Consider the following 25,840-nt stretch of genomic DNA (forward strand, 5'->3'; position numbering starts at 1 on the left):
AAAGAATTATGTTTTTCAGGACTAAACAACAATTTTTATCACACCCATTGTAGATACCATTTACCTTTGTATTGTCATGAGTGGGTAGCTTATGTTTGAAAGTTGAAGCTCGTGGAGAAGGCCCTAATCATTTAGGCATTCTGCCACCATAACTACAAAAAACAAAAAAATCAGATGCAGTCAACACTGAAGATAAAGATTCAAGGCTACTAGTATACAACGTTCTTGACACTTCATCAGAAAGTGCCACCCCTAGCTGGAGCCACTGTTAGGGTCCTATAATTTATAGGATCAAATGATCATTTAATAATTTCCTTAAGTATTTTAGATTGTAAATAATATTACTTATTGCAAATGATTTCCAAAAAAAGATAGAAAAATGAAAAGAGGGTATAAATACAAAAATAGAAAAAAGGAAAAAGAAAAGAAATGATAAATGAACCCCACAAAAAATGAATAAATGTGAAAGTGATGCTAGTTTAAGTGCCACTACTAGTCTACTAGTTTTGTAAAGAATAAATTCATGAAATTGTTTGCAGCTTGTCTAAATGCCACAATACCTTTCTACTTGAAACATACAATTTAATCATGTTCAAGCAAGTTTCAATTTATGTTAATTAGATTAGAGTGAATAACTTAGCCAAACAGTGTAATCTTGGCTAAGATTAGATAGGTAGAATAGGTGAATAAAGTTAATCCAACAGTTTAATCTAGATTAATGCAGTTGATTAGGTTAGTTTAGTGTTTGGAAATAAGTATTCTTAGTCTTTTAAAGATGAAAAAAATAGATAGGGTTTGCACGTTTAAATGCACCCTTATTGCTTTAAAATTGCCTTAGAATAGGAAAAAAGGGATTTTCGATGAAATTGGATAATTAGTTATTTGTCCAAAGTTTTGGACTTTGGTGTAAAAATTTCATGCCCGACATAATTCGTGGGGCCGACTGGTGTTAAACCTCACACATCTCATTATGTCTGATCACTCTCCCACTTTGATCTGACGACCCATAAGCGATTTCGGACCCCCCCACAACAATTCTCTTTAACACCCGGGGGGGGGGGGGGGTCTGAAAAGCTATTTCTCACCTCCTACGTGTCACCACCTTATGATTTTAGACCCCCCCCCACTAATACCGTACACTGCCTACCCCCTCTCCGAAAGCGGCTTTGACTCCTGCCGCAACCCGCCTTCCCGCCAACCATCACTTCCACATCCATCCTTAACTACCACTCCAATCATGCCACATGTCCTCTCCTTCCGTCACTCCTACCAACGGTCCCATGCCATTCACCCGCCTGTATTGCGCTTCCCATTTACACACTCCATTACTAAAATTAATGCAACATTACGATCATTAATCTAATGGTTGCACCCGGTCTGTGGCCTACAAAAAATGAATTTTCACCCGTGATTACACCCTTTCTTCTTCGCCTTATGAACATTTCTCTCACCTTCTATTTCTCACTGATCTCCCAGTAACCATTCACATTTATCACTTATCCCTGATTGAATTACAAAGGCACTTCCACCAAAAGTTCCCTACAAGTCCTGAAACCTTATGCAAATACCCTCTGTCACATTCCTCCCCGTTCATCCTGCTACTACAATGGCTCCCAAAGTTTCCACTGTAATGAATCCCATGCTCACTCCCCCTATGGATTTAGACCACATTCCGCTCACTGACAGAGACTACAAGATATCCAAGACACAACATGAATTCGATCTCTTCAAATTACACTGTTGGTTTCGGGATAACTAGCTTGATCAATCTGATGAAATCAATCTCTAGTAGTCTAGACTTCCCTTGTTCATTTCCCCCCAATCTTATTACTTTCCCAAATTCTTCCTAAAATTCCATGCCTCTTACCTTTCAAGTAAGAGGGCTATTATTTCCCCCAATGGTGAAATTATCTTCACCATTACATCTAAGAGCATAAACCAAATGTTGCAGGTCCCCCATAGTGATTCCGTTTCTCCTTTTTCCCTTGAAGCTCTCAGAAAAATCTATGAGAAGCTCACCTTCCCCCAGAGAGGTATGATTTTTGAAGTTTTCCTCCCAGAAGACTCACAAATCCCTAAGAAAAATCCCCCTTATCACTCTTCTCTGTTCCCTCAAAGGACCAGACAGATTATCTCTATCTTGTCATCCATTCTTGGTTACTATTCAGATGAATGGGTAGATGAGCCTATTTTAGGCTTCCTATCCACCCTTTCTACAAAAGAACTATTAGTCACTTTTTACTATGGTCACTTCTTAGAAAATGTAATTCATGAACAATTACTTCAGTTTATAATTGAAGGAATGTTTAGGTATTCTTCTATTCTCATGTATATTTTCATTTACTTTCAAACAGATAGGTTTCCCTTTGTAGTGCAGAAGCTTGATTAACAAAGAGAGCTGCAGTCTATTGTCTTCTGGACTTCCTTAATCAGAAGACAATCACAGGAATTCAACTTCACAAACTTCATCGATAAATTTGTGTATCCAACAACTTTTTTTCTAAGTGGCCAACAAATTCCAAGGATAAGTGAGTATATTAATAAAGTTTTACAACTTAGTGAACAGGTGAAAACAGGAGTCTGGTACCATTACCAGTCATTCACATAAATTAGAGTTTTTGGTTCAGAGCTGCCACCATACAAGCTGGCCAAGTATCTTCCAATGAGAGTATTTGCCTTGGAGTACATCAGGAAAATAATTCACTTTGAAAACATTCATTTCATGGCAGCCAAGAAGAAATCTCAATTTTGGATTAAGACACAGATAGGACCTTTCATTTGCAATAGTAGAGCAACAGGAGAGGAAGAAGGTCTCCTATTGAAACAAATGTATTTCCCTCTTAGTTTCACTTGGTCCTATGACCCTTTTGGGATAATTTTAAAGTTAAGAGTGGAACAAAAAGCAACACCCTATGTGCATACTCAAAGGCCAGAAATAGAGAAGTATATGAACCAACACATTTGGGTAGAGAACACATTGTAGGAGGCCGAAGAGCAGGTACTTTCTAGAACAGCTTCAGAGACTCCCATACCTAGAGAAAAGATAGATAAGAGATCAAGAGATGATGACCCTCCATCACTTACATAAGTCTCAGATAAAGGGTTCAAAATATACACAAAGAATATTAAAATAGGCGCTAAAATAGACTTCCCATCATTGGAGGACACACAGGGTACTATTGTACTCTCAAGATTTCAAAATTTTAAGTTGGATAGCGGTACCACAAAGTCTCCATCCTCCTCGGCTACTAAAGAGATTCCAGCTACGGTACCTCACACACCAGAGTCATCTACATAACATACACAACTGGATATTTTCCATAGATATAAATATATTAAACAGAGGAATGAAGCCATTCATGATAATATCTCTGCTCAATTCAGGAAGCAGTCTTCCTCCATCCAGCACAGGCTTATTTCAACATATGATACAGAGAAGGGAAGAATGCATATGGAATTCTTGCAGGCCCAGGTCCCACAACCAAAGTCAGCAGTAGATTTCAAATAAACTACTTTTGAATTTGAGGCAAATGATGTTCATCCTTTGGATCAAATAGATATGCACAAGCAAACTGGAGAAATGGTATACTCTACCTTCACATAGATTGTTATCACTGCTTCCAAACTAAAACTTACTTTAAATAATGTGCAGTCTTAACTTAAATAGGAAAAGGTGTCCTCTCTCGCCAAAGATAACATAATTAAATACTTGGAGGAAATGGTGATCAAAGTAGGCTTTGATCCAGATAATTCAAAATCCATGGAGGAGATAATCAAGAAGAAAAATTCTGACATAGCAGCACTAAAGAAGCAATTGAAGCTGCCTGCAATAGAAGATCCCTAGGCCAAGGAACTTGGAGAGACAAAGCTACAAAAAGAAGAGATGTTGAAGCTTCTAGTGGAACAGAGTGCACAGATCAAAGAGATGGAAGCAGAGATGGACAAGTTGATAAAAGAAAAGGAACAAAGTTCACAACTAGCAGTGGTTCCTCTTGATGCAGTTCCCATTGCATCTCTACTTCAAATAGGTATCCCTACAACAACCACGACAACAGGAACATCCTCTTCTATGGTACTTCCCACATCAGTTGCAGATGATTTAGTTAAGTTGGCTGAATCCATGGAAAACATGTCTATACAAGGAGAAGAGATAAAGAAATTGAGGCAGGAGGTGAAAGTCCTACAAGAACAGAAAACAAGATTTGAAAATTCCCTCCTGACAGAAACACAGAAGTCCCAAACATTGTCCCAGAGATTGCAGAAGATGGAAAAAGATTGTGCCATGGGTAATACATTGGCACAAGTAAAAGATAATATCTGGAAATGAATCAATGAAGACATGATAGACATTTGGCCTTCAATACAAATTATTTTTGAGCAACAGGAGCTGATTGAACCCCTCTACAAGAAAGGAATTCCAAACTTGTTAGTTATTAATGATAAGCTCAGCACATGGTTGGATTACAGTGAGAAAATAATGACCAAGGCAAGAGACAGTTTTAAGGTTGGAGCTGGAATATTTAGTATGATAGGAAAGGTGTTCCTGGAAGCATTGGCATATGACCTCGACATTCAGTATGTAATTAAAAACCTATTCATCACCAGGACGACTTTTGCCAAATATACTAAAGTCGAAGAAGTGTACAGAAAGTTGCTGAAGATGACTATCCTGAGTGAACAATGATGGGATAAATTTTTTGAATTACTGGAGTAAAAAATAGATTTAGCTACATAGCTCAGCATCAAAACACATGCAGATTTCGAGGGCCACAGCCAGTTGTTCCACCAATTCAGTGCCACCACTGCAGACAATTTGAATTTTCCTGATATCATTATAATAAGTTAGATTGATTCAATTTTGATTATTTTTAGATACATCCTAGTCATTCTGAGATGATACTTTTGTAAATTAGTTATAAATACTTCATCTTCAGAAGTATCAAGGGTTGGTTTTTGAATAAAGAACACTATTGTAAATTGTTGAAACATCAGCGAATTTACCAGTAATGCATAAATCTCTTTCACAGGATTCTTGTGTCAAGTTGTTGGTGAAGTGCATCTATCATCTTATGTGTTTATATTTATCTGTTTATAGCACATATTTGTTTCCAAATATAAATTATTCAATAGATAAGTAAAGGGAAGAATTTGTTTAAATCTACACTCTGCACCCGACTACGAATAATTTCAATGTTTTCTTCTGATCTTTAAATATAGAATTCAAGTAACAATGCTCTATATTTAAAGTGAATCTTAATTTGTTCTTCCTTCCCCATCTCATAAACTAAAAGAATCCATTCGGTTTGGCTACCCTGCCCTGTGAGATCTATCTGTAGACACTGCAGTAAATTTGTATTTTATGTAACAGACTCCATAGCCTAATGGTAATCTAGTTATCAACCAACCATTCAAATATAAATCAAACCTTAAACTTCATAACTAGCCTAATATTCAATCCAATAAAGTTAACTCTTAAAGTGCGAGCCCTCTCTGAAGCTGGTAGGGCTATATCCCAACTTCCAAAGTTGGTTTGTGGTTACCTTTGTGATTTTCTTCTACAACCTCAGAAAATTACAAAGTGCTAATAGGCTAGATTCATAACTCCTTAGCCTCTTCAAGTTTGTCATCATGGGGGTTATCATAGGTTTTCATTCCATCATGTAAAACCTCTTCAACATCTCGATGGCATACTTTTCTTGACCTAGATAAATCTCATTATGTCCCTACCAAATTTCCAATCCCAAATATTAATGTATCAACCCTACATCTTTCATGTAAAATAATGCTGCTAGTTATTCTTGCACTCTTGGATTAGATCTTCCACACCTGCCAAGAGAATATCATCCACATATAGAAGTGTAATAACTCCAGGTTAAAATTTCATGCAAAAAATTTATTAAAGGAAAAATAATACCAAGGTCACATGACATGTATTCAAAGTTGAATGTCGGGGAAAACATCCTAGCGGGCATTCATTCGATTTATTTATGGCTAAGGAAATTGGAAAATGCATTGGAAAGGCAAAATGGAAATTATTGGCATTTATTTATGAAAATAAAGGAAAATAGGAGAAAAGGGAGATGAAAGGTCACAAATTTGCATGTGAGGACGAAATTGAAGGTAAAATTAAGGAAAATGAAGAAATGTGAGGCATCAATAATAAAAATACATTAGAGAATTAGTTTATATCCTTTTGTTAGTTTTTTCTTGGAATTAGTCTTAGAGAGGAGAAGAAAAAAAACAAGCAAAGGAAGGACAAGGAACGCAAAGGAAAGCAAAGTAAAGCAAAGGAAAGCAAGGATCAAGCAAGGAAAGGTTGGATCAAGCAACTTCAGCAGAAATAAGTGCAGGAAAAAGGTTGTGTGTATGATTTACTAGATGTTTTTGGCATGCATAGTATGTGCATATGTGTATTTGGTTTCATTGCTGTCGGTGACATGAGTTTTGCTGGGTTTTGATAGTGGTTTTTAGCCTTGCCTTGCCATTTTCAGATAAACATGGTGTGATGAGATTCATTCTCGGCTGAGCTTTGGTTTACTGGAAGGTTTTAGATCCGGGTGAGGTGGTATCAGGAAAATACCAAGGGTATGGGGTGGAGATGGTCTTCTCCGGGAAGCCCTCAAAAAGTGGGTGGATAGAGGATAATTCCTCAAGGGATGGTGAAGGAATTTTGAGGCATCCAAGCTTAGTTTTGTTTTGTGATCTTGGATCCGGTTTAAGTGAGATCATGGTATGGTGAGGGTGGAGATGGTTCAACCTCTAGATTCCCTTGGTTGTTTGTGGATTGATTTATTCCATGAGATACCACATTCATGCTTGGAATATGACACAAGAGTGATTGCCTGAAAGAAAGATTTGGTTCAACTCAATCTACAGTCAGCTGGTATGTGGAAGTCCCTGACTTGGTTGGATTTTGTATATGTCAATAAGAGCTAAGGTCCTCTTGTATTTCATGAGTAAATGTACTTGTTATTACTTGGATTTGATGGTTTTTCTATCAGTGTTATTTATCTCGTTATATGTTGGTTATAAGCACGATTCTATAACATATTCAAGTTATGGATCTTATCATGTTTGATTGATAAATGAATGACTAATGAATACATGACCTAATAGATGCTATTATAGCTATTGTGAGAAGGAATCAATCCTTCTTGGTAAACCTCAAATAAGTTTTAGATTCCTATGTTCAGATATGCATTCACGACCTATAGATCTCATGTTCACCATGTGTTTGACAAACGGTCTGTCATGGTCAGGCTTGGTTAGATCAATTTCTAATGGCATTATTTTCATTGATGGCATGTAAATTGAGAAACAACAACAAGGAAAAGATGTGATGGCAAAGGAGCAGCAACAACAAGGTAAAGATGTGATGACAAAGGAACAACAAGGTAGGAGCAAGAGATGAAGGTGATGGAAAAGGAACAAAAAAGTCAGAGGAGCATATGTGATATTGATGCTTGTATGTGTTGTGTATAAGGCTGATTTGAAGATTGGTTTGTTGGAATAAAATTGTTGTGATGCAAGGCAAGACTCCATGAAAACAAAGGCAAGGCTGCTGAGACAATGACATGAAGATGTTGTGATGCAAGTCCAAGGCAAAGGAAAAGATGTTGCAGAAATTATTGTGATGCATTAATGGAAAATGTTGTTGTTGATCATGAGGAATGAATGCTCAATTATATAGTCATATGTTATTCCTATAATGTTGCATGATGTTGATGAATTTAATCATTACATTAGGTGGAGCATTTATTTTTTTGTTCTAATATTCAAAATATGAGGATTTTGAAAACGAATGAGTGGAAGGCAAAGAGACAAGCTTGTTCAACATATTCTTATGTGGAATACCAATAGTCATAAATGTTTGCTTATAAAAATGTGTGAGGTTGCAAGGCTAAATGGTTAGAGAGTGGGAGAATGTGTGAGAGATGATTGAGGTATTATGCATTAGTTACCTGACACATATGAAGCTAATGTGAAGCAAATTTGAAGGGAAGAAGAGACATAAATGAAGATGGAGATATGAAAAATTCATGACCAAGTAAACCAACACATTGTTGTTTCTTGTTTGCATTAGGATATTGTAGTCTCCTTTCAATTAGTGGCCGTATAAAAATTAGGTTGGAGCCTGTTGAGGTAGGAGCCTCTCGTGGGTTGTAGCCTATAGAAAACATATGGGAGTTGGAGCTTCCTTGCATGTTGCAACTTGCAGAAAATTGAGGTAGCAACCTCTTGTAGGTTGGAGCCTACAAAAATCAGATGTAGTAAGGAGTAGGATCTTTCCTTTGCATCACAACAATAATAAAATCACTTTTTTCTCCCTTTATGGGTTTCCACATATATTTGGTGTCAATATGTGTTGTTATTATGTGATGATGTGATGTTTTGGTTTGCTTATTACTTGATGTTCACATATTCAATCTGATGGTCATTATTTGTTAAGAAGATCATGTAATGTTTCAGTTAATGAGTTTAATGAAAACAATTTTAATATCCATGAATATACTAAAATGATTCAGCCCCCCTCTCAGTTTAGTTAAGTTTTCATCAATTGGTATCAGAGCAGGTTCCTTTTGTATAAGCCCAACTTGAAGGTAGGTCTCGGTGAGTCATGGACTATTAAAGTGTACCTGTGTTGAGTGCAAGAAACTTTCAATAATGAAGAGATCAGGTAAAATATGAACTGATAGCTTATGGACCTAGTGTATGGAAACTTGTATGTGATGTCTAATGTAAAGACTCCCCCTCTGCGCAAGAACAAAAATGGAATGCTAAGGAAAAATGTGTCATGTTTAAAAATCTTCATAATAAGGATCTTGATACAATAATAGATTTAACTTGTGCAAAAGAAATATGGGATAGATTGCAGCTCATGCATGGAGAGGCTAGGAGTAACAATGCAGAGAAAGAAAAGAGAAAGAGGAAGGAGAAAAAACCCTGTCAAAAGGAAATTGTTCAGTTAAATGAAACCTCTACATGTGAAAATGTACCCGACTCTCATGAAGAAAAGATAAATGAAAATCAAACTAGGCTTGAACAATCTTTGTCTAGCATAGAAAGATTGAAGAATGAAAACAAATATCTAAAGAAACCGGTGTAGATAAGTAATGAGAGAGAGAATGAGTACAAGGAGGAAATGTTGGGAACCCCCATGTGTACGCAACTGTTCTTAAGACAACTAGCGTACATCTAGTAGACTTATGTTTTAGCTAATTCTTCATATGTTCGTCTTCAACCAGTGCATCAGTTATTTATTAAACATTAGATAAACAGTAACCATGTGCTGTAAGAATAAATAAAACATCACACATGAGCAACACACATGAACACCAGCATTTAAGGTGGAAACCAAATGTGGGAAAAAACCACCTGCTCCTATCATCTTTGTCTTCTTTTAAATATAAAGAAAAATATTTTTACAATCTTGTACTGGTGCAGACTCATACCAGTACATAGGCACCCATCTACAGAAGTCTACAACCTTCGCTCATTCTCCATCTCCTACTAGAAGGGAGCTCCAACCCCCTGATTTGATCACCAGCTACTACTGGCAGGAAGCTTCGACTTCCTCACTAAAGGCTCCAACCCTCATATGGCTATCTAAGAAATGACAAGGCTAGGAAATCCACTGTCAAGTTATCTCTATTGCTATCCAAAAAATGGCAAGGCTAGACAATCTCCATGACTATCCAAGAAATGGCAAGGCTAGGAAATCCATTTTCAATCCAATAACTCCTCCATGCTAATGATAGACCATGACCAAAGAACCAAATGCATATGCCATGCATGCCAAAAATACTAAGGAAAACATACATGCAACTCGGTACCTACAAGAAAATCCTACTGTAGCTATTGATCCCGATGTCCTCTTGTGCTTTCTTGCTCTTCCCTTGCATTCTTTCTCCAAAAATCCAAGTATACCACACCCTCAAAGAGTTCTCCAAGAAAACTCTAAGTATCCAAGAGTATGAGAGAGAGAGAGAATAATGAGAGAGCTCAAATACTGACTAAAAAAAGGTTACCAATTGATCCTTTGAAGCCTTTTTATGCATGACGCATCAATCTTCTTCATTTTCCATTATTTTCCTTCATTTTACTACTCACATGCAACTTGTGACCTTTCACCTCCCTTTTCTCCTAATTTCAATTATTTTCATAAATAAATGTGCCAAAAATTCCATTTTGCCTTTCCAAGCCTTAGCCATTTCCTTTGCCAATTTCCTTAGCCATTAATCAGTTACAAGTGATCTCCATCACTAGGATTTTGCCCAACATTCAGCTTAGAATAAGTGTCCCATCAACTGTGGTTATTATTTTACTTTTATTAACTTCTATTACATGGAATTTTCACCAGGGTTGTTACACATTCTGCTATGGGTTATGGGGTGATGTCAACTCTCGCTGAATGACTTCTTTTACACATGAATTTTTAAATTCATTTGACACATACTCACCTCCATTATCACTCCTCATAATCTTCACCTTCTTGCATGTTTCTTTCTCAACCAGTGCCTTGAATTCTATGAACTTTGAGAATTTCTCATCATTTTTCCACATGAAGAAGATCCAGCTCTTTCATGAGAAGTAATCAATAAAAATGACAAAAAAATTATGCTTGGTAGTGGAGGATGTTGAGAAAGGTACATAAACACCAGAGTGGATCCTTTCCAGGATTTCATGTGCTTTGTTGTCCTAATCATGGAATGTGTATTTTGTGTACTTCCACAAAGTACATCCTTTACATACATCCTACTGCTCAAGTGCTCCTTTGGGGAGGCCTGCATGATATTCAAAGCACCATGATGCAACTGGCCAAATCCTCTATGCCAAAGTTCACCAACATCGTAGCCAAAGTTCACCAACATCGCAACTCTGCACCTTTCCACCTTTGTGCTCAATGCAACACAATCCTCCACGTCTAGCTTGTACATGTTCTTCATCAGAGTGGATCCTTTCCAGGATTGCATGTGCTTTTTTGTCCTGATCATGGAATTTGTATTTTGTGTACTTCCACAAAGTACATCCTTTACATACATCCTACTGCTCAAGTGCTCCTTTGGGGAGGCTTGCATGATATTCAAAGAACCATGATGCAACTGGCCAAATCCTCTATGCCAAAGTTCACCAACATCGTATGCCAAAGTTCACCAACATTGCAACTCTACACATTTTCCACCTTTGTGCTCAATGCAACACAATCCTCCACGTCTAGCTTGTACATGTTCTTCACACGAACCCCGATCTGCTTCACCTATCCCATGGCTATGTGTCTTAGGAATGTCTTTCCTTTGCTTAGGATCACATCATAACTATGGCCTTCCAAAAGTGCAACAAAGATGATTTTTTTATTTATGCCCTAACCGAACATGATATCTTTGAGCTTGAGGGGGGAGCTCGACTCCCTCTAAAAGGTGACTGTACTAGTCTTGTTCGAGATATACCTTCTGTTGCCCCTCTAAAATCTTTCTCCTCCAGGTCACCGAAAACGTCTCTAGACCCTGTCATGTGGAACGATGCACTTGAGTCCAAGTACCACACCTTCCCCATCACTGTGTTGGTCATGCATGCAATGATGGTAAATTCAAGCTTGAACCGTGAAGCTAAAGATTCATCTGTTGCTCCTCTTGAAGTCTTCTTGCTTGTCTTCTTGTGTGAACACTTTGTGGCATAGTGCCCAAATTCATGACAATGGAAGCATTTAATTTTTGACAAATATTTCTTCTTTCCCCTTGACTCGATGTGATGCCCCTAATAATAAAAATAAATATAATAATCAAATAATATAATATTAAAATATAAGTAAATAAATAATAAAAAAAGAGATAATAATAGTAAATAAATAGTAAACAATAAAGAGAAGATAATAAAAAATAAATAAAATAATAAATAATAAACGTTTTAAATAAATATATATAAAAGTAAACTATAAAAATAGTAAGTATAAGTAAAGTTAACAAAAAGTAAAAATGAATAAAATAAGAAAGAGTTAAATTAAGAGAAATATTAAATTAAGTAAAACTTAAAATAAAAAAATAAAAGTTGGCATGTTGACTCATGGAATGTGAGACAAAGGATTCTCTGGTAGTAATATGTTGATTGAGGGCTCGGGGGTGGCCAGTTGTAGAAAGATTATGTACAACTAAGCCTACAGTTGGGTGGAGAGTCGTCTCCAAAACTTTGTTGCGGTTAGCGGAATTCAAATAACATTCAACTCTAGAATCACAAATAAGGAATATCACCGCTACAGGTAAGTTGTCTCTGCTCATATTTTTTGAAATTCTATGCTACTTAGTTGAATAGTTATATGTTGATTATAAATCACATAATTGATCTAATTAGTTGTATATTTAAATTGTGGGACTTTGTTGCATATGGTATCAGAGTGGGTTTCAACTATATGTGACCTCTAGGTAAAAGTTTAAGAAAAATATTTAATTAATTAATTAATAATTTTGCTTGCCACGATGGTAGAAATTTAATGAAATTAGATTTGGGAAATAAATACAATTTCTATTTTTTTTACAATAATTATTAAATAAATATCATTATTTTTACAACAATTATTATACAAATTATTAAATAAATATCATTGCTTTTATGAAAGTAAATAAACTTTTTATGAAAGTAGAAAAATGTTGTGTGTTACTATAAAATAACATTCTATCTCCATTATATATAACCAATCATGTTTGTCATTGGCACCAAGCCACGTAGTTATTCCACTTTTAATTTTGAGAAAAAAAAACATATATTAATTTAATATTGATTTTACTTTACATAATTAAAATATATTTTTATTAGTATGGATTTCTAAATCATATATAGAAGTGAATAATAGTGTCTTTATACATGTATCCGAAAATACTACTTATAAAAAAGAACAGGTGAATAATAGTGTCTTTATACATGTATGCCAAAATACTACTTATCAAAAAGAAAAAGTAAATTATATGGAAAATAGAGAGCCACTTAAATGTCATACTTGCATGGCTTAACCTTTAGTTCACTCAAATTCACATGCTTTTATATTAAGTAAATGGTAATTAATAATACACGATAAAATAAAGTTTTTTTAGTTAACTGAAATTCACATGCTTTTATATTAGGTAAATGGTAATTAATAATACACGATAAAATATGTTGTAATTAAGTATATTTATATAATAATAATAGGAAGAATAAAAACTAATATGTTGTAATTAACTATATTTATATAATAATAATAGGAAGAATAAAAACTAATGTTACACTGAGTAAAGTTCAGTTTAGTTTTTTTTTAACTACACTCTCTTATCTTAGCATAAATAATGGTTTTATTTATTTTTACCATAGAAATAAAATAAAAAAATTAAAAAGTATTATGAGTTATATTTAAAGATTTTGTTTTAAATACTTTTCCAAGATGTTAGTGTATAAAAGATAGTTGTATGGTATATTTTTGTCAAATGCAATTTAATTAAATTATTATAGTAATTTTTAAGTATTTTGAAAATACAAAAATAATGTATAGCCTATACATCCAGTGAAGCCAACACCCTTATCTTGAACCATTCTTCTATCCTCAATCAGGAATTGACATGGGCAACATTTCGTCAATGTTCGTTTTTTAATTTAGATTATTTAATTAAATAAGGAGCTGAATTGTATGGTTGAGTTTAGCGTGTTTTTATGGTCATAAAATCTAGCATGAAGATGCATGGTGTCAACCATTTTTGGACGCAGTTGTTTTTCTCACGATAACATCAAGTCAACAAATGGTAATGACAAAAAAATGATGATTTTGTGGTATTTTATTTAAATTTTGAATGCATAAGTCTATTTTACCTTTTATAATTGAATTATTTTAAATTATTTATGAAGAACTCTCACGATAACATCAAGTCAACAAATGATAATGACAAAAAAATGATGATTTTGTGGTATTTTATTTAAATTTTAAATGCATAAATTTATTTTACCTTTTATAATTGAATTATTTTAAATTATTTATGAAGAACTCGAAGGAGGAAGATGAGTGATGATAACATCAAGTCAACAAATGATAATGACAAAAAAGTGATGATTTTGTGGTATTTTATTTAAATTTTAAATGCATAAGTCTGTTTTACCTTTTATAATTGAATGAGCTCGAAGGACGAAGATGAGTGATATTAATAGAAGTCATTTACATTGAGAAGGGATGAATTTGTGTGGGTTGTGTATAATGGTTTCTTGTGAAGGCTTTTTTCTTTTTAATGTAAATGTAAATTATGTAATTGTTAATAACATACAAAACAAATTTAACAATAATAGATAAAGAAATAAATTAATATTAAAATAAAGTTTATCATAATATATATAAATTAGTAATCTATGAGTATTTTTGAAATTTAATTAGTAAAGTTTTTTTTGGTATAAAAAGTTGTAACTTCAAGAGTTTTATATGTTTAGAGTATTAAATACTTCTAATTAATGTATATATGGATTGAGAGTTATTATAGTTAACTTTATGATAAAATTTATTATTGAAACGAATGAAACTCATAAATTAAAATATAAGATGAGTTAGATTGGTTTATGAGTTTTTACTTTTATTTTTTGTTATTATAGAATTTTGATTAAAAAAAATTATATATAAATTCTAGAAAGACTTCAAGTTGATGGAGAAATACCTACTAACTCAATGTTAATGTTTATTAAAACGAATTTAACCAAATCAACGGAGGAACTCGAACACATAGCCCATTGATGTGGTCAATGTAACATAGCCAAATAAAAGTTTTATGATAAACATATGGTGCTAATAAGCACTTCATTGGAATGTCGTTGCAAGATTTAAAAAGGAATTAGAAGTTTTAGGATAAACATATGGTGCTAATAAGCACTCCATTGGATTTTTGTTACCAGATTTAAAAATGAATTAAATTTTTTATCGTTGCAAGATTTAAAAATGAATTAATTTTTTTATGATAAACATATGGTGCTAATAAGCACTTTTGAATGCCCAGTAAGAATTATTCAATTGTTAATTGGATTTAGAGCATGATTGTAATAATAAAATAGGTAATATTGTAAGAGTTAATATATGATAAAAAAAAAATTGTTGTCAATTGTTAATTGGATATAGAGTATAAGTGTAATGGTAAAATAAGTAATATTGTAAAAGTTATATTTTGGATATTTTTTTGGGTTTTCAAGAAAATTAAATACATATATTAGAGTATAAGTGTAATGGTAAAATAAGTAATAGTGTAAAAGTTATATTTTGGATATTTTTTTGGGTTTTCAAGAAAATTAAATACATATATTATAATACTATAAAATGAATATATAATAATGATGTATAAGTGTATTATAAGTATATTTTGTAAGTGGACTATAAATAAAATGTATTTATTATCATAAAGTTATTTAGATTATTTTAATTCAAAAAATTACTTTATATAGAATCATCTTTTTTAATAATATTTATGGACATTTACTTAATTATTGTAATTGAGTTTTCATAAAAAGAAATAATAATAATTGAAAAAAAATGGGCAAGAGAAGTTCACTAGTTTGAGGGAAAGAACTTGGTTAAGTACACTTCTCTAGGGATCAATGAGCATAATCTAGTAGAGGATATGACATGCATGGTAGTATTGTGGTGAAACTCTGTATAGTCCATATATAGATAGTTTCTTAAGTGTGAACTTGGGGATTGTCCAAAAAAGGGGTAATACCAAGGTAAAACCATGTCTAGGGAGTGAAGATAAAAATGATAAACATAAGATTGAATGATATATTAATTGGTCAATCTTGCTTTGAGGATGTCATCTCTTGAAAATGAGGAAGAATCATAGTTAAATAAGCATAAGAAAAGTCTATATAAAATTGGAATCATATAGTGTACATATATAGATAGTTTCTTAAGTGTGAACTTGGGGATTGTCCGAAAAAGAGGTAATACCAAGGTAAAACCATGTCTAGGGAGTGAAGATAAAAATGATAAGAATAAGATTGATGATGCAGGAGCATCTGGTCGACAGGGAGAAGACCGAGAGAGGGTGAACACAGTTTCGGAAGAAGATTGGGGAAGATGAACATTTCATTAAACTGGACAGCAAGCCTGTCAGAGTTCTTATGTTTGTTTTGTTTAATTTCTTTCAGGGTCAACTACAACATTAAACTCTGTTGTCTTAATTTATGTTTATTTTATCTTAATTATTGTAACAGGTTTTAGTTAGAAGTGTTAAAGATAGATTAGTGTTAATAAGTATGTAAACAGCAAACCCTTATGGCATAAAGGGGACAAGTGAACAAACAAATAGTAAAAGGAAACGTATGCCTGTAGCAACTGTACAAACCGAAATAGCATAACTACCAGGCAGTTAACTAACTGCCCAAACTATTGTACAAAAGGGCAAACGAAACAACCCAGAGGGGTTCAGCAGCAGAACATGTAAAAGAGAATACCAGAAATACATACATTTTCTTCCTTCATCAAATACAGTGCACAATTAAACATACAATTCTATGATTTATGTCCTCTGTAATAAAATGTACATGCATATTACTGTGTTTTCAATTCATCTCAGGTAAATCAAATAACAGAGTTTTTACAATTCCAAAGAGTCCGTCGACTAGCTAAGACCGAGAGTGAGCACAAGACGGGAAGGCGCAAACCAACACAGCAGAACGTAACAGACCACGGTCTAAACCGGGTAAGCAACAAAACCCATTACAATAAGTTCATATGCCATAAAATATTACATTGTACGCCTGTGTAAACCAACATATATAAAACTGTGCAACGAGGGTTCATTGAACCGAGCTATCAAGGGCTCACAGAAAACCCCAAGTTACGGCTACGGGTTGGAGGTAACCCGACATACACAGGTTCGACAGATATACAGTATGCACACAGCAGACAAAAGCAAATGCAGCCAAGACCAAGAATCACTGTGAGGAAGTAAAACAAGGACAGAGCTACCCGGAAAAGAGTGATTGTAACCCTTGCGAATCCACGGGAACCGGCCACACCTGCCAACACAAAGTAAGGTGAAGGGTTAGGGTTTGAAAACAGATAATAACCCTGTACAGAAAGTTGTGACACGAAGCTGCAAATAAATCAAACAAATCCGTGTATGATAGCGACGGAGGAGCCATACCTGTAGTGAGCCGAGACCCAGGCCAGCAGAATCGAAGTACTAACCCTGAACACAAAGGGGCTGCGGAACGTTAGTTCCGGAACAAACGGTGGATAAAGACATTTAGCACGAAACGAGGCCATACCTGTTCTATAAAGCCGAGCGCCGGAGGAAAGCCAAGTTGGAAAGCCTTCGAACTGTGTATTTGACAGCTGAGCAGAGCAGTAACCATTCATCACCAGCATTCACCACGAAATTACCAAAAAGACCATAACGAACAGAATTCACCAGAACAAAAACAGAAATGCTCACACAGTCGTAAAAACAAGTTGAACGTGCAGTGAAGGACCGTAACTTACCAAGAAACCCTGAAGTGAATACATCGACTCCCATGGCAACGGATTGACAGAGTTGAATAGCATTGTTTCACCATAAGAAACCAGCGGGAGCTCAACAGGGTTCTCCCCACAGGCAGAGAAACCAGAGGCGGAGCCGAGACTAGAACGACAGAGCAAGTCACAAAGTGAAAATGACCGAACAGGCGCGAAATGGCGGAGGAAAAGCGCATTAAGGGGATTAGGGTTTGTCAACTCCGAGGAGGGCAGGTGTCATAAGGAGGGTCCGAGTAAGGTACCATGAATTGAATGTCAATCAACCACCACAAAAATCATTTACAATCACTTTATAATCAACCAAGAATTAGTGTGAGTCCACGTAGATTGAGTTAGCGTGGGACCACGTGGGCTGGCCCCATCAATTGATGATATATTAATTGGTCAATCTTACTTTGAGGATGTCATCTCTTGAAAATGAGGAAGAATCATAGTTAAATAAGCATAAGAAAAGTCGATATAAAATTAGAATCACATAGTGGTTATATAAACATTGTAACTGAAAATGGCAATATGATATATAGGAGAGGGAGTGAAAATTGTAATAAAGTTAAAGTAGGTTATAAATAAAAATGTGCTATGGAATTCCAAATTTTGGTCTTTAAAATATTATTATTATAAAGATTCGCCTAAATAAAATTTTGTTTTGAATAGATAAAATTATAAATAGTTTGAGATTATTTAACTACGTTTTATAAAATTTTGTAAAAGGTGAAAATATGCATGGATCAAGTTAATACTTAGTGATTCAAGTAATCTTGAATTTTTAAATAAATGATTTCCAATAAAATTATATCTATAGAATATGACTTGAAAGGGTTAACCACAATTTATGAGTTAAATTTCTTTTTGTTATGACTTGAAGTATAATATTGTGATGATGTTTTATGATGTGATGGTATGTGGCAATTGGATATAGTTATGATGAGAGGTTAATGATGCACATGTGGTTCATATTCATTTAGTTTGATATGATGGTATTGTATGCTCATGATGGATATGGTATGCATACATATTATGTTGTTATGATATGAGGTATATCATTAGGTGATGTTACAATATATCTTTGATGTTGATACATTGATATTATAACTTATGAGGGAATGAAGCATGTGGTAATTTCATGTATATTTTATGACATGAAAGAGTATGGAGTTCTTTATTATTCAGACTGTTGTGATTAACAATGATGTTATTTTATCATGATGACATGCAAGAGTTGACATGTTGATTATTTTCTATGATACTATGATTATAACTAATGCATTAGTTGCATGTTGAGATGCGGTGATTGATAAGAAATCTGCAAATGAGTTGAGAGGGTTCATTTATTTGATGATCTCGTTGGAGCCCAAACTTATGAGGGAGAATATGCAACACCATATGGGTTGGGGACAAACTCAATCAACACTACATATGCCAATGGTTCCTTTGTCTTGTATAACTCTTGATGGATAGGTCTTGAGGGGATATGGGACCATCTAGAGGAGGTCAAGTGTCTGATATTGTTGGACAAGTGCTTGATAATGGATTGGGATGTCGAAGTGTGGTGGGGGTGTAAGGACTTTGATGATTGGGGTTGTGCACATTAGTGAGTGTGGAAGGAGTGGGTCAATCTTTCGAGATGCATGGAGTACTACTGCATGGAGTACTAAGTCGGGTGCCTACCTTGGGGCAGATGAGGTCTGAGACGGGTGCGAGCATTGGGGCTAGCCTTGGGTTATGGTACAGATTGATGAAGCTTTATTCCTGGTTCTGAGAGTTGGGAAAAATGGTAGAGGTTCCTTGGGATTTCCTAGGTATTGTGAAAAATTTCGATGCCTGTTGGTTATACTAGTTTAGCAGAGGATGTAGGGAAAATGTGAAGTAATAAATAACTAAATAAAATAAAATGTTAAATGATTCAAATTAACTTTGGGACGAAGTTCATTAAAGAGAAAGAGTATGTGATGCCCACTAATAATAATAATAATAATAATAATAATAAATAAATAAAATAATATAATATTAAAATATAAGTAAATAAATAATAAACACTAAAGAAAAGATAGTAATAGTAAATAAATATTAAAAAATAAAGCGAAGATAATAATAGTAAATAATAAATATAATATAATAATAGTAAATAAATAATAAATAATGAAGATAATATAATAATAATAAATAAATAAAATAGAAAATAAGAAATTGGAGTTCTAAATAAATATATATAAGAGTAAACTATAAAAATAGTAAATATAAGTAAAGTTAACAAAACATAAAAATGAATAAAATAAGAAAGTTAAATTAAGAGAAATATTAAATTAAGTAAAACTTAAAATAAAGAAATAAAAGTTGACATGTTGACTCATGGAATGTGTGCATGCAGATTTCCTTTCCATTTTTGGAACTATTTGGTCTATTTAATGGAGGATGAGATCCATCCATTCTCTTGGGAGAAAAGTGTTGTGAGACAAAGGATTCTCTGGTAGTAGTACTTTGATTGAGGGCTCGGGGGTGACCAACTGTAGAAAGATTATATGCAACCAACCCTACGGTTGGGTGGAGAGTCATCCCCAAAACTTTGTTGCGGTTAGTGGGATTCAAATAGTGTTCAACTCCAGAATCACAAGTAAGGAATATCAACACTACAGGTAAGTTGTCTCTGCTCATATTTTTCAAAATTCTATGCTAATTAGTTGAATAATTATGTGTTGATTATAAATTGCATAATTGATCTAATTAGTTGTATATTTAAATTGTGGGTTTTTACATTGGATTCTGGTTTGGATTGGGATTTCTTCCCCTTTTCCTTCTTTTCCTTTCCAGATAGTGCAAAGTTTTCTTCATCCTCGCCCTTTGATGAAGTCCCATCTTTGGTATTCCACCTTATTTCCTTTTGTATCAAATCAGACCATAAGTTCTCCCAATTTGGTAGTTTCTCCCTCTCGTTCACCGAATCTTGATAGTTATGCGAACTCTTGGGAAGGCCTAGGAGGGATAGGATTAACAAGTCATCTTTAGAGACAATAACATCAACCCCACCCAGTTCATCATGACATTATGTGAACCTTCTCAGATACTGCAGTATAATGCCATTCTTCTACATCTTGATACTTCGAAGTTTATCCTTGAGCGCCAACTTCCTGTACTCACTACTATTCTCGAACAATTATGTTAGTGATTTCCAAACAAAGTTTCTTTTCCATGGAGATTCAAGACAATATGATCCTGTACTCCCTCCAAGATTATTCTCCTCGCTTTTGCTACATCTTTCTTCCATTGTGCAAGGTTTTGGACATCATTTGCTGGTGGTCTTGGAATATCTATCTTGACATATTCAAGAAATCCATTGTCATCTAACACTGCCTCCATGCGGTCCTTCCATGCAACAAAATTTGAGGTGTCTTCCAAGGCATACTCTAGCCTTAGTCCATTGAAGGCCATCTTCTCAGCTCTGAAGAAATCCTGCTACACTGATCTTCAAATTCGAACCTCTGAGAAACAACTTCGAATTTCCTGCTCTAATGTGAATCCAACTTTGATACCATGTAGAAATTAGGTTGTATATTTGCAACTTCTCATGAAGTTTTAATCAAAATCACAAGACAAAAACCTACTCTACTGTCCCACAGACATTAATTCACAATTTAGATAAAAAATCTCAGACATGCAAGAAGAAATAACACACATGCAACAAGTATTTTTTATTTGGGGAAAGAAATTTGCTAAAAACCCTAATGCCTAGTTGCATTAATCAAATGAATAGAGATGTATTACATTTGCTTTACTCAATTGAGCATACTCTACAGGTGCATAACCTATCTCTCTGCTCACTGAAGGCCTCTGACCCAGACTCAGTCAAATTTTGCTTCGGCTTAAGCTCTTATTTCCTTACGTTGTTCCTTGAGGAATTAGGACCCTACTATTTAGGAAATTCCTCAAATTGAGCTGCACAATTCCTTAGGTTGATCATCTAATTGCATTCAACACATTTACACTCAAGACTAGTCTACAACTGATGCTACACTACCTTCGAATCTCCACCTTAACTTGGTAACTCGAATTCTTTATAGGCACTAGCTACTTTGGGCTAATTGATTAGTTAATTGGATGATCACTGAGTTTGACTGAAGTCCCACTAGTTCCTCCAATAGTTGGAACTAGTTTAATTGAAAACAACCTTAGATAACTGACCTTGATTGCTACAAATTAGTAATCACAAATACTGAACTAAACTCTAACTTCTCCAACTCGAATTTATTGATTAAATTGGGTGACAAAAGCCATGTCACACAAGTTAACATCATCCAAGTTGTCTACTAATGTGGAAATTTGAATTTTCTCAATTCAATCAAGGCAAAATCAAATTGAGAATTTCTTGCTGCATTTTCAACAGGGAAGGGCAAAAATTTGGCATTATAAGGTTGGTGTTTATGCCCATGGTGGATCGAACTCAATGATTTTTAAGTCCTACCTGTGAGTTCCTATATCTTATCCCCGTGCTATTAAGTTCACCCTGTCTAGGGGTTGTTGTGACTTAGGGTATCGAGGGGAAGAGATATTATGTCTGGGATTGTTCTGAGGGTGGGCGTGTCAAAATTTATGGCCCTCTATAGCTAGAGTGGTCATCTCTGTCGAACTGGGGGTAGTGCGCTCGCTGGCCATTGCATTTTTGTGAATTAAAGAGGTTGGAGCGTCCCTATGGGATTAGGTGGCTGGGGAAAACTTGGAGGTGGTCAGGAGACTCCCATATCTAGATACCAGGACGAGTCATTGATGAGTGGATGGTGGAAGGAATTGAATGCTAGTGCCCGTGGGAGTCCTAGTTCCTGTGGGAGGGAAGTGAGTGTCTGGGCTTATGGGAGTCACAGGAGCTTCACTGGGGGAGAAATACCATACCACGTGAGTTCATATTGGGGGATATATATTGAGGAAAAAATGAAACAATATATTGAGCATATAATGAGGGGTGAAGGGTTTTAATATTTGTGAGTATAAAAAATGGAGCTCAAAATTAATGAAAAAATATAAAGGGGTATTAAAAATGTTAATGAAAAAATGGAAACCTATAGTATCTATTGAAAGTAGGGGTTTCTTAAATTGGGAAGGCGTATTAGGTTTGTATTCGTAGGGGGTTAAGTAATGTATTTTCCGATATGTAGTCAAATTAAGGGTATGGTTTAATATGCTACGAATGCATGTGTTAAGTTAGAGGTTCATTGAGTGAAGCCCCCATGGTTGGAGTGTGAGATTGTTTTTACTACAGGCATGTAGCGATAATGAAGGAGACCCCGTCAAGGAGGTGGGTAGCGCGGTCGTGCTGACAACAGAGGTAGTTGGGCCTCTTCCTTTTGCGAGGCACATTCAACCAACCTGGATAGAGAGGAGGGGCTCGCTTAGATTCTTGGAATGCCTCCTGGCCGCATAATCCAGGCAACCACATTGGACTCCATCGTTGAACAGTTGGGGAGGATTCATTCCAACCTGGACATCCTCTGAGACCATAGGTATGAGGACTGCAACGAAAATGTTTCCTACTAGAATGACATCCAATTCACCTAAGAGGAAATTCTTGAGCAACTAGCACATGCCCATCGTAGCCAATGTGGAATTCATGATTGTCTGTGCAAGATTGAAGAGTGTTTGGAGCACATTGAATTTCACCAAGATGACCAAGAAATGCAACGGGAGCATCCAACTCATGTAGATATGCATCCACCACGTCCACCACCTTAATATGAATGTCTCTGGATGTGTCTTAATTTTGGCAGTTTTTTGGCTTGTATGACTGAGAAGCCCGCCAAAAATAAAGTGATGTATATTCCAGCTCTCCTCGCCAAGAAATCCAGTTGGAATGAGGCAAAACGAGTTGATAACCAACCATATGTACTTATTTTACCATCAATAATATAAAATTAATGCTTTGATGACTATATATATATATATAATAAGAAAAAACTATTATAATTTTTAAATGGTATTTAATATATATATATTTTCATTTTTTTAATATTATTATTATTATATATTTTTGGTTAAAAAGTTTAATTAACTCTATATATAATATTTTTTTTCACAAATTTAATTTGCACATGGAACATGCCCAATAATTATTTAAATCTGATTATAGAAAAGTCCGGAAAAGTAACTACAACGTTACTTCTAGATTTGTACGAGAAAATAATGATTGGAATCTGATTAGAACAAAATCCAGAGAAGTAACTGCAACATTACTTCTGATTGTCTGAGAGAATAACTATCTAAATCTGATTATAACAAAGTCCAGAAAAGTAACTACAACATCACTATTGGTGTGAGAGAAGCAAAACGCAGCGATAAAATTGGAATTAACGTGTTTAAACGTATATCTCTAATAATCTGCATGTTCAATACATTTCTCTGAATGTGGACAAAATTGAATGCATGGTGGTCAATAAATTTGTCTAACCAGTTTGAGCATTAGAGAAGGCTCTCTGGAATTGCTGCATTCAACGCCGGAACAGAGATTCAACACCTCGCACGCAAACATGTTTCTTTCTTGGGTATGTACTGTGCTCCTTACAGTTAGCTTGTTTCTGTACTTTTTCCATAAGATTTTCAGACGCAGAAACATTGACAGTCCACCCACAGCTCCAACAGCATCTGTCTTTGCTTTCGTGAGAAATCGTGACAGGCTTCTCGAGTGGCTAACAGAGCTCCTTTTGTCAACAAGCTCTCACACGGTCAAAATAGCAGGCGTCCCGGGAGGCCGAATCCCAGGCATCGTCACTTCGAATCCTGCAAATGTGGAGTATATACTCAAAACCAATTTCGACAACTATAGCAAAGGGGAACGTTTCAGATTCCTTCTCCACGATTTCTTGGGCAGAGGAATCTTCAACACCGACGGGGAGCTATGGAAGATTCAGAGGAAGGCTGCCAGCTACGAATTCAATACCAAGTCGCTCAGAAACTTCGTGGTGGAGACGGTGCAGTGGGAGATTCGGAATCGTCTCATGGTCGTGCTTCAGAATGCATGTGAACGAGGGGAGCCTGTAGACCTACAAGATATTCTGCAGAGGTTTGCATTTGATAATATTTGCAAAGTTGCGTTCGGGGTCGATCCCGGTTGCCTCCATCCTTCTCTGCCCAGCCCACGGTTTGCAGAAGCTTTTGACTGCGCCAGCAAGATTACCTACAAAAGATTCCTTGCAGTGGCTCCTGAGCTTATGGTAAAAATCAAGCGCCTGCTCAACATTGGCTCCGAGAGACGCCTTCGTGAAGCGCTACGTGTGGTGAATGAATTTGCTTTGGGTGTTATTCGTTCCAGAAGAGAAGACATTGAGAAGAAGGGAGAACCTGGTAGGGAGGACATTCTTTCCAGATTCATGGCAGCTGTTATCAAGAATCGAACGCGGTTCGATGACGAAGATGAGCAGACATCAAATATGAATGAAAAATCAGACATGCTGTTAAAAGATATGGTCGTGAGCATCATGTTGGCAGGTAAAGATACAACCTCCACAGCTCTCACATGGTTTTTTTGGCTTCTTTCTTCTCATCCCCGTGTAGAAGAAGCCATTCGCCAAGAAATTCTGGGCGTCTTAGCCAAACGTGGAGTCGATGAAGAAGAAAAAGGGGAATTAACAGATGCAGCATTGTTTAGTTACGAGGAATTGAAATGCATGGCATATCTCCATGGTGCCCTGAGTGAGTCATTGAGACTGTACCCTCCCCTTCCCCTTGAGTCCAAAATAGCTTCTAACGATGATGTGTTGCCAGATGGAACTACAGTAAGCACAGGGTCGTTTGTAGCTTACAATATTTATGCAATGGGCAGGATGGAAGGCATCTGGGGTAAAGATTTCATGGAGTTCAGACCAGAGAGATGGCTCAATATTGACGACAGCTTTGAGATGGAAAATCCTTTCAAGTTCGCAGTTTTTAACGCAGGACCTCGTTCTTGCCTAGGTATGGATATGGCCTTGATACAGATGAAGTCCATCGTTGCTTCACTTCTTCATTCTTTTACTTTAAAGATGGACGATAACTACTGTCCACAGTATTCGCTTATAATAACTCTGCGCATGAAGGATGGGCTGCCGGTTACCGTTACAAGCAGACATTGATATTCAGTAAGTTAGTAGTTTTGATGTAAATTAGCACCATCTTATATTAATCGATAGTTATTTCTTAGAGTAACAGTAGTAGTTATTTCTTAGGATATATGATAGGGCATTTTTATCTGGATTGTTGATGGGTCGAATAGAATATCAGATGAGAATCTTTATCAGGATTGATTAGATGGACATAGTCGCGGTAAAATAACTTAATATTTGGTAATTTGATGGATATGAGCGCGGTTAATTATTT

General features: G+C 35.4%; 1 pseudogene; it reads left to right on the forward strand.

Annotated features, from left to right (window-relative positions):
- Positions 1 to 24,015: 24,015 nt before the first annotated feature.
- LOC149263500 (cytochrome P450 CYP94D108 pseudogene) lies at positions 24,016 to 25,596 on the forward strand (annotated as a pseudogene).
- The last annotated feature ends 244 nt before the right edge of the window (positions 25,597 to 25,840 follow it).

This window comes from Pinus tabuliformis, chromosome 6, assembly GCF_031772625.1.
Source record: "Pinus tabuliformis cultivar Carrire ecotype Pingquan chromosome 6, CPIR1, whole genome shotgun sequence".
Lineage (NCBI taxonomy): Eukaryota > Viridiplantae > Streptophyta > Pinopsida > Pinales > Pinaceae > Pinus > Pinus tabuliformis.